This window comes from Leuciscus leuciscus, assembly GCF_965113295.1.
Source record: "Leuciscus leuciscus genome assembly, chromosome: 14".
Lineage (NCBI taxonomy): Eukaryota > Metazoa > Chordata > Actinopteri > Cypriniformes > Leuciscidae > Leuciscus > Leuciscus leuciscus.
Window position 1 is genome coordinate 14192166 of NC_138738.1, and position 10567 is coordinate 14202732.

Genomic DNA, 10567 nt, shown 5'->3' on the forward strand with positions numbered 1-10567 from the left:
AAACGTTAACAGAGGAAAGCACACAAATCACTTCACGCAAACAGGGACAGCCACCAGGGGAAAAAGTTGCAGGTGTAGGCGTCTGAAAAACTAGATTATTCACCCACATTTTCTGCAATATCTCATATCAAGACATTAAATATGGATGCATACTTTATCAACACATTGAAGGTTCAAAAGAGTCTTCTTCCATGTCTCTTTCATGTCTTCATGTACATCACCGCTGCATCGCTTATCAGACCTGACACATATACCTCGTACAATGCAGCCAATTATTTCTTTTCCCTCAGAGAAACATGCTGGAATGTTGACGCTAAAGCAGACAAAGACTCCCAGGCTTGCTTTGAAGAGCGCTTACTTTTTCCTGTCAGGAGAACCTAAATTAGCAGTTGTATCCCCAACTTCATATGAGTGTTCTAGCAGCAAGAAATATTCCTTTTTGATTTGATTTTCTGTGTTCTTTGATAGTGTTTCACTAGAGACTGATGTGTTAAATTCACTTAGAATTTTTTTTTTTTTTACTACAAAATAGAAGGGGCCATTCCATTGCCTCCTACTTTCCCCAAACCAATCAACACTTGAAGGGCAAAAAGGGTAGAAAATGCACTAAAACAAGTTCAAAGATCACTTGACATCCATGGAATGGCAAAAGGCACTGACAGTAAGTTTGGATGGCGAACAGTTTGCATAATATTCCTGTGGGGGCCTGCAGATTGGTTACCAAAGCAAGACCCTTCAACCTTTTGTCCCCCTATTCGAAACCGCCACTGCACGGCAAGTGAAAATGATTGCCTCTTGCCTTTTGGAAGAGATTGTGTGAGAGATTTTTTACATTTATTTAATTATTTGAAAGACACCATACCTTTCAAAAGCTGTGTTCATTATGTGATTTGCACAAGTTGAGAGATATCAGTGTCACCTCAGGTGGTCTAGGCACATCTGAAGGCACTCTTTCTCCTCTCAACTCCTTTTGTTGCCCTGCTGGCTTTTGATGAGAACAAGATCATACATACGGTTGTTTTCACTCAAGGAGCTCATATAATGACAGATCCCTTAAAAATGTGTCTTTTATTATAGGCTACCACTTGCTACATAAATACAGGAGTGGCACTTGAAGACACTATATATCTATTTTGTGAAGGTCCGGTTCAAGAGACTAGTTTATGTTCTACGTTAATAGGTACATTCAGCACACTTGTTGTAAAAATGTGAGTTTGAAGTACCGTACGCATCTCCAGCATGGTACAGGCAGAATAATTAGAGGGTAAAAATACTTGATAATATTGCTTTGTGTTTTGCCTCACACAGCGTGAATCCTGTGGTAACCGGTTTAGACAGAGAAAATGTAAAATTTATGGGCTCTTAAATGAGCACTTTGGGGAGTGTGGATTTATGCCCTGCTGAGGTGTTTAAGAACACGCGAGTCTTAATCATGACAATGTCCGGGATTTTTTTCTCAAAGGAAGTCCTTGAATATTTATGATTTCATAGGAAAACATAGAAACTCAAATGTAGGCCTATATCCAGGTAAATCTCATAAATCCTGTCAAGAACATGCCCAGGTCATATTTGTACCCAAAATAATTTGTGATTTGTATACATATACAGTATATTGCATTGTTACATAATGTTACATCATTGTCATGCCAATTAAGCACATTTAGGCCATTACTATATAAAAAAAAAACAATAAAAAAAACATAGGCCTAGTTATCAATCTTGTTTGATGCCTCTTGGTCTCTTGACAGTTCATCTGACACTGACTCTGAGAGTGATTCAGAGAGCCAAATCTCATGGTACTGTGTATCTATAGCATTAGTTCATGCTTTCATTTTGCATGCTCTTTATATGCAGAAATGACCTTTTACGTGCATCCGTGCATGATACGCACTTTTTGCGTGCATATGATAAATTTAGTAAATTTTGCAGATCAGATGCACGTAAAAGATTACTTTTGGATATAATAGTAAAAACATGAACTTTTACTATATATACACACACACGCCCTTATACATCATTGTTTTAGAGGCTTTTTTTAAATGTATAATTTTAATTTGGTTTTGCTTTGTTTGTTTTAAACATTCAATTTGTGCTGCATATTTTGAAATGAAATAAAAGCTAAATTTGAATTATTTGTTTTAATGTTGGGAAACATGGCTATAGGCCCTACAAAAGAACATGGTAGGACTACCATTGTATGTGGTATATTGCTGAATGATTTTTACATGGGTTTCACATGAAGTTGCAGGTTTACATGGGGTGTAGGTTTAACATAGATTGTTGATGGGTTTCAAATGTTATTCCATGGGTCTCTCATGGAAATTTTACGTTTCACATGTGATTATTGGTTTCACATGGGAATTTCAGGTTTCACTTATGATCTCATGGGTTTCACATGTGATTTCATGGGTTTCACATGTGATTATAGGTTTCACATGTGATTTCATGGGTTTCACATGTGATCTCATGGGTTTCACATGTGATTATAGGTTTCACATGTGATTTCATGGGTTTCACATGTGATTATAGGTTTCACATGTGATTTCATGGGTTTCACATGTGATCTCATGGGTTTCACATGTGATTATAGGTTTGACATGTGATTTCATGGGTTTCACATGTGATCTCATGGGTTTCACATGTGATTATAGGTTTCACATGTGATTTCATGGGTTTCACATGTGATTATAGGTTTCACATGTGATCTACATGTGATCTCATGGGTTTCACATGTGATTATAGGTTTCACATGTGATTTTTATGGGTTTCACATGTGATGTCATGGGTTTCACATGTGATCTCATGGGTTTCACGTGATTATAGGTTTCACATGGGAATTTTACGGTTCACATGTGAGCTCATGGGTTTCACATGTGATCACATGTGTTTCACATGTGTTTCACATGCAATCACATGTGCAAATGTTCCAAAAGCACACATTTCCCATGTGCAAAACACATGTTTCACATGTGATCCACATATTTCACATGTGCAAAGTCACATGTTTTTACATGTTAAATTTCACATGTGCAAAATCACATGTGCATGTGGTCACATGTGATCACATGAGTTTTTGCACATGTGAAGTTCATGTGTTTTTTCTGTAAGGGCAGTGCCAGGAGATCGTGTTGCATCTGCTACTGTTCCAGGTATGTTAGGCTGATCAAGACTATAGCCTGGCTGTTATCAATAGCTTACTTCAATGTTATGATGAAATAGCCTCTATTATTATTATTATCATCATTATTATATTATATTATGCATATAGGAATTATGCATATAAATTATGCATAATTTAGCCCTGATAAGATTGATATTTCATGAAATAAAACAAACTAATTAGGCTATAATTTCTTGGCGACAGAGCAAAATCCTAATACATTTTCAGATTCATTAGAATTTAAACTGTGTCTCCTGATGTTTTACCTATCCTAACATAACAGATCCATTTATTCATGGATTTTGATTCCAGTGGTGGCTGCATATGATTGTTTCCGATTCGTGTGATCATTTCCAATAACTCCAGAGCGTTGTAAAGTCAAAAAGTCAAAAGTCAAAAATGTATTGAAAAAAGATAATGTAATCATTTCCAAAATTCACAACATGTTTTTATCTACTGAAATATTCTGCTTCAATCCATATTTGTTGGCATTTAGACTCTCAAAAACAACAGCGGTGAAAAAACGTTGGTCTCTCGCTTGCCGGACACAAAGTGAGGCGGCGGTGTAGTAGCTCTCACACAAATATATTACAAAAAGATTGTATTATGTAGGCCTAAAATATGACGACAGACATTCAAAACTTCATTCTTAAACCTCAGTAGAAGCTTTGAATGTAAATTTGACACACACACATATATATATATATATATATATATATACATATATATATATATATATATATATATATACAATTAGAATCACCAGTATTTACAATTAGAATCACCAGTATTTGTAACAAATACTTTTTTATTGTCTTTTTTTGGCTAAATGATTTCTTATTTCGGTTACACTTGGATGGTCCACTTTAGACAATCTACTAACTATAAGTAACTTTGCAACTACATGTCAGAGTATTAGTAAACTGTGGTAGACTGTTAGGTTAGGGTTAGGGTTCAGGTTAGTAGAATAAGATAAATAGCCAAGGCAGAAACTCAAAATTCGGATTTCTGGAGATTCGTGAGGATCCTCATGTCAGAGCAGTGAGCATAAAAAATTAATTGTGTGAATGTACAAAGTGCAATAACAAAGACTTGGCCTCATACTTACATTCTCTATATGCACTTTCATGTTTCTTTGTGCTTGTCAGAGGGTGAGCATAAAAAATACTTCTGTACTTCTCTCTGATGTGATGTGATATAATGGCCATATTAGAAATTCCTGTTTCAAATTTACCATTAATCCAGATATAATATGCACTCTTAACTTAAAATGATGTCAAACATCAACCAAATTATCCAAAATTGGAATGTAGCAATTTCTGATAAAGATTTGACTGAATACCCAAGTCACCCTGATAGCACACAAGCAATCATATGGCACAGACCATGCCAGCACTATCAAAGGAAGATTTCCGGAGTCTCAGGAGAGTTAGCTACAGACTGTATCACACACCTACTCTCCTGTGACCCGTCACCAGCATACCCAGAATATCAAGAGAAATAGCACAGATGATTGCGGGAGATTGCAGCGTGCCTCCTTTAATGGCTTGGAAGCAATGGCTCTAAACCATTTCTATTTTTCACTGGCAAGTACTTTCCATTGCTTTTGTCATGTGAAAACTTCACTCAGCCTAAGGGAATGAGGGTCAGTGTGTACAGTATGCATATTTATGCGTGTCTATGTGTGTACATATACTGTGGTTGAAAAAAAAAAATGTTGGACACTTTTCGGCACAATAACAGTAAATGTATAAATGTCAGTTGTGCTGAGAAGATTTAGTCAGATCACATTAACAACATTGTTCTGTGGACATGTTCCACTTTACACAACCATTTCACAACCACAATGTGTACAAATCAATTTTTACAAAAATTCGGAATAATTCTTTCATAATTTAGAAGCTAATAAACTTTTTTTTTTGTGATTTTTGTTTTGTTGTGTTTGAAAATTGAGTTAATGCTCTATTTCTTTAAAATGTATGCTACTTGGTAGATTTTCTTATAATAATAATAAAAAAAATCATATTTGTAAATTGTGTGGCTTAAGTACTTTTGAGGCTACTTCATAAATAGAAAAACAAATATACTAATTTCATAAACTACAAGCAATTAAAACTATTCACATGATTCGACTTTGACATCCAAGATGGTCAACAAGGGATGAATTAAATGCAAATGTACCATTTATTTATCAGTCCCAAAGCAATTAATTCAGTATTCATCAGGTCTCATCCTAACCCTAATTTATGAAATGATTCCCATAGGCTCAGTATGTCTATCGTTTCATATGAATATATTTTGCAATAGTGTCTAACCAGATAAATGTTTGTGGAAATTCCCAAATGTATATTTACTAAATCCTATATCAGCAGAGAATGCCTCCAGAGAGCTAAACAATGCATTGTGCAAAAACAAGATAATATTGAAGCTGTATCTTTGAGGTGAAGGAATGCAGCAGGCTAGTATTTCTTTAATATGTTTAAAACAAAATATATTTTTTGACATGTCTGTTTTTTCGTCCATACGATGAACATCAGTGGATGTCCCAATGTTTTTTTTTGGACCCCATTGACTTTTATTGTATGGAGAAAAACTGTTGAAACATTTTTCAAAATATCTTTTGTGTTCCAGAGAAGAAAGTCATTGAGGTTTGAAATGACATGAGGATGAGTAAATGATGACAGACTGAAATAGTTCAGAGTGAAATAATATGACAGGCATCATCTCAGATGATAAAGAAAACAATTGTGAATCAAAACAAGCATAGAGAGTGATCTATGCTTGCCAACAATTTCCAAAAGATACAGTAACTGTACTGGTCTTCTTAACACCGTTTCAAGGGAAGTGTACACCAAGCATGCGCATATTAATCCATCTTTCCCTAGGAAAACGCCCTCAATCTTTACTGTTTTTCATGTCTGCCGTGACATCTTATCCTCTCCTATGAGGACGACATCTCCCACCTTCAGTGCCTGGTATTTACACAATGGTGAGCTGACCTTAAATTGAACAAGTAGTCCCTGTGCCAACGAGTCCAAAATTCGTTCAACAACCTCTGACCATATTTCCATCTCTTTGTCAAGGTCTCTCGAATCTGAGCAGTTGGCTGAATGTTTGACGCAATGATCTTTGGTGACAGGGATTTAAGTCTGTACCGACCGGAAAGGTAAGGTATTATGGTTATGTGGCGAGCCTGAGAATAGTTTTACACATCAGCCCAGGATATTCTGTAAAGTTAGTGATACGCTGGGTGTTTTTTTTTTTTTTTTTTTTGCACATTAATCTGACAATAAATGTGGCACTCCCAGTTTTTCTTATGCACACCCAGAGACACTTTTCTGGCTATGCTAGTGCTTTGTGCTTCCCTGAGTGAATTAATCTCTCTCTCAAATGTCTCCTTGAGTAATTTTAACCCAATACACTTTGCTTGCCATTAAAGTGCCCCTATTATGGTTTTTCGAATATTCCCTTTCATGCAGTGTGTAATATAGCTGTTTGTGAATGTTAACGTTCTGCAAAGTTGTGAAATCGATAGTGCGCGATAAATAAAGTTGTTCTCTCCCAAAAGAAAGATTCGACTCTGAACCGCCTTTACGAGTTGTTTGTTTCGAATCCTACGGTTCTGCATCACTAGAAAATACATTTGCATAACGTGCTATGTTGACTATGTTGAACGTTGTCCGCCTGCGAACAACTTGACCAGCCCTCAAATGTCATTTTACTGACGACTGCTTCTCAAATCTCTGAGTTCAACACGAGATTCACAAAACCCTTGCTCTTGAAAGATGGGTCAGTCCCCAGTTTATTCTGAGCTTGCTCCTCAGAATCCCAACCTCTAAGTATGAATAATTATTGATTAATTTTCTACCAGGTGTTCAAAATAGGTAGTTTTGTGTTTTGTATTTTGTAGGTCTCCGGCTAACTCACGTTATTACTGTCTTACTGAAATACTTCTGCTAAGCAGCTGTGGGCCACTATTACCTATTGCAGATTGTCTGTCATTCTTACTACTTCTGAGTAAAGATAAAGGATGGAGCAAGATTTATTCTTACAAATGTTTGTTACATCTTTCATTCATGTTAGTCCTCGGCTAATGTAAGTTATGCGCTGTTATCGATACAGTCCCCGCATGTGCACCACAATAAATTAGAAATATACTCATCGTTTTGTTGATGGACATTCTCTTGTTAATGCTGATGCTGAAGGTGAGGAATTACTGTTGCAACATCTCATAATGTACCTCAAAATGAGTAGTGTATCACTGAGAAACTTCCCGCTCAAGTCGTCCTTGCTATGGAGGTTCGGGTTGAATAACTAGTTCTTCTAATGTTTCATCTTCGGACTCGCGGTTCTCTGCTCGGATTGATATGGTAGTATATTGACGTCATCATTACTGTCTTTAGTTTACAGTGTTTACAATCGCTGAGCTGTAGGAAGCTTCAGGACTGAGCTGAAGTTATTATGGTAATGGACGTTTTTGTTTCCGACATGCGCTGTACGCGGTAAACCAATCACAACAGACTGTGCCATCTGGCCAATCAGAGCAGAGTAGCTCGTGGAAAGGAGGGATTTAGAGATAGTTTTTTATTTTATTTTTTACCTTTGATGCATGTAAGCCTGTTGGTGGAGACCTCCAAAACAAAATTTGGAGACTTAAAAATATCATAGTGGGGCACTTTAACTCTTCAGCGGCAAGCTCTCCATGCTTCTTTACCCTGAAGCGTGTGTTGGTGAGGAATCTCTGTACCTACAGCTGTAATTCTGAGAACTGTATACTGTATTTGCATAGATCAAGCAGTGTCTCCCTTTTGTCTGTGCTCCTGATCTGCACTCAAGCTCTGCATTTACCTCTTCCACTGGAATCTCTGCATCAGCTGAGACCACTGGATTCATAGACAGTAGAAAATCATGTCCATTCCACCACAACCAGGGACGTGCGGTCAGGGTAGGCAGTGCCTCGCCAAAGGAAATGTTGACATTACATTTATTAATTCCAAGAGCTTTATTAATTCACCACATTATTAATTGCATTTATTTTATTCCAAATATAAATTTTTGTAACAAAAATTTTCAGGAATACACATATAATATACTCATTTTGCCATTGTTTGCTCCTAAAACCATTGTTTCATGCAGGAAATTCAAGTCCATGGCCATTGAGGCAGAGGTTAGCAGTGCCTCTTTGGTCCATAGAACGTAGTTTACGTAGATTTGCGCATGCGCAGTCAGTTCTCATGCTGTCTTGAATTATCAACATTGAGGCAGAGACCGAGCTTGCTTCATGTCACGTGATCCACTCGCTCTCACTCAATCCGCGCTTCCCGATACTTAGCATCTAGCGGCGCCTAGCGTTGGCTGTCAACAGGCCCGGGGTGGGTAATCAGGAGAATCGGGAGAATTCCCGGTGGGCCGCTTCACTTTTGGGCCGGTCGAGGATTTTATTTATTTTTTTCACATTTGTCACGTTAGTAGTTACATTAGGCTACACACGTTCCGCATTCTGACACCGCAGCGCGCAGCCTCTGCATGGGTTGTACCATGTGAGGGAGTTCTCCCCTCCCCTCCTATAGAGTTGGTTGGGTCCATAGCCCGTCTTTTCCAAAACGTTTTCTCAGGTAGGCTACCGCGGCACCGCCTGCGCCTACCGATGCTCTGGGCCGGCCCTACCGTAACGGTACGCGTCAGGGAGGATGGAAGGAAGAGGCCAGGAGGTATGGAAGCTTGTTTCCGCCACAGAATAAAACATTTTAAAAGATAATTGCGACTTTTTATCTCAGAATTGCGAGTTTACATCTCGCAATTCTGTCATTATTTCTCAGAATTACGAGATATAAAGTCAGAATTGCGTGAAATCGCGCCGCCTCCCTCTCTTACTGTGTCCCGCACAAAACATTTGTTTGTTGTATAAGTCATAAGATAGATGTGTCCATTAATTTGATTATTAGATTTGATTGTGCATTAGCCTCACATATGACTGACTTTGCTGTATGCAGGCAGTGATGTGATGATGCCTGATATGAACTTGGGTTGAACATATATGCCACATTGATAAGGTCACAGCCTACCCATGACAAAGATTTCACCGCACGTTACTGACCACAACTGATCATCAATCAAACTATCAACAGATTTTCCTCTTGTAGGAAGATCCGCTGGATTGTGCTTTCCATCTCAGTGTGACCATGACTGAGGCAAACTGAGTAACTGAGATCCAAAGCCTCACTAAACCAAAGGGCTACCATTTCCATTGAATTGTGGATCAATTCAAGACTATCATTGAGTCTATCCGCATGCTGAGCTGGTTTTCTCTGATCTTAAGAGCCTTTAATAGATTATGGCCTAGCCTGGCACCCATCAAGGCTCCCATTAGCTCCAGTCGAGGAAGTGTCATTTTCTTTAGAGGCGCAACTCTGGACTTTGAGGCTACCAGAGTTAAAAAAATGTCCACACTCTCACCCTTGCCTTGCAGATATCCAACTGCACAGTAAGCTCTTTCACTCGCGACACAGAAGACATGGACCCTGACTGTCTCTGATTTGTCAAGATGTGACACCATCTAGGAATGGCCACTAGGTGTATCTACAGTAACGCGTCGCACCACTGCATCCATTTGTGAGCTAAGTCTGGGGGTAGTTCCTCATCCGAGTTAAGACATTTCCACATTTCCTGAAAGAGATAGTATAGGGTGTTAGGAAGCATATTGGATCAAAGATATATGACAAAATTCGAAGGACACACATCTTAGTATTCTCTTTTCTCTTCAAAACATCCAGCACTTACTACAAGTCGAACACAAAGTCATTGCGGTCTTGCCTCAATATCACTTCCAACACTTTCATTGCAATGCTGTGTGTCTCTGAATCTGCTGCGCTCTCAATCTGGTCTTTTATCCATCTCATGCTTAGGTTAGAGGAGTTAGTTGTCCATTTCTGCAGGTCCATTCCTGCAGCAGACAAGATTGCCTTTGCTTGTGCTGTGATATAATAGACTTCATCCACATCAGGCAAGCTCGCAAGGAGGTCATCCACATATAGACAAATGAAACTTTGTTGACTGCCTCCGTCTATTAGGGGTGTAAGAAAATTTCGACACACGTGAATATCGCAATATTATGTTTGGCGATACTGTGTCGATCTCAAAAACACACTGAAAGTTTAGATAGAATAATATAAATATATATACTGCATGCTTTCCTCTTAATAACAACAAAAAGGACTGCAGTGAGGAAACAATTAAGAAAGCATATGATAGCGATATGGATCTGTTTGCATTTATATAGTGCTTTATACAATAGATTGCTTTAAAACAAGCAGGTTTACAGAATTAAATATAAAGTATGACTATGCAGTTTCTCTAATTTAAAACTGTATTTTTTTTAATCCAAGAATATATAAAAACTAATATATA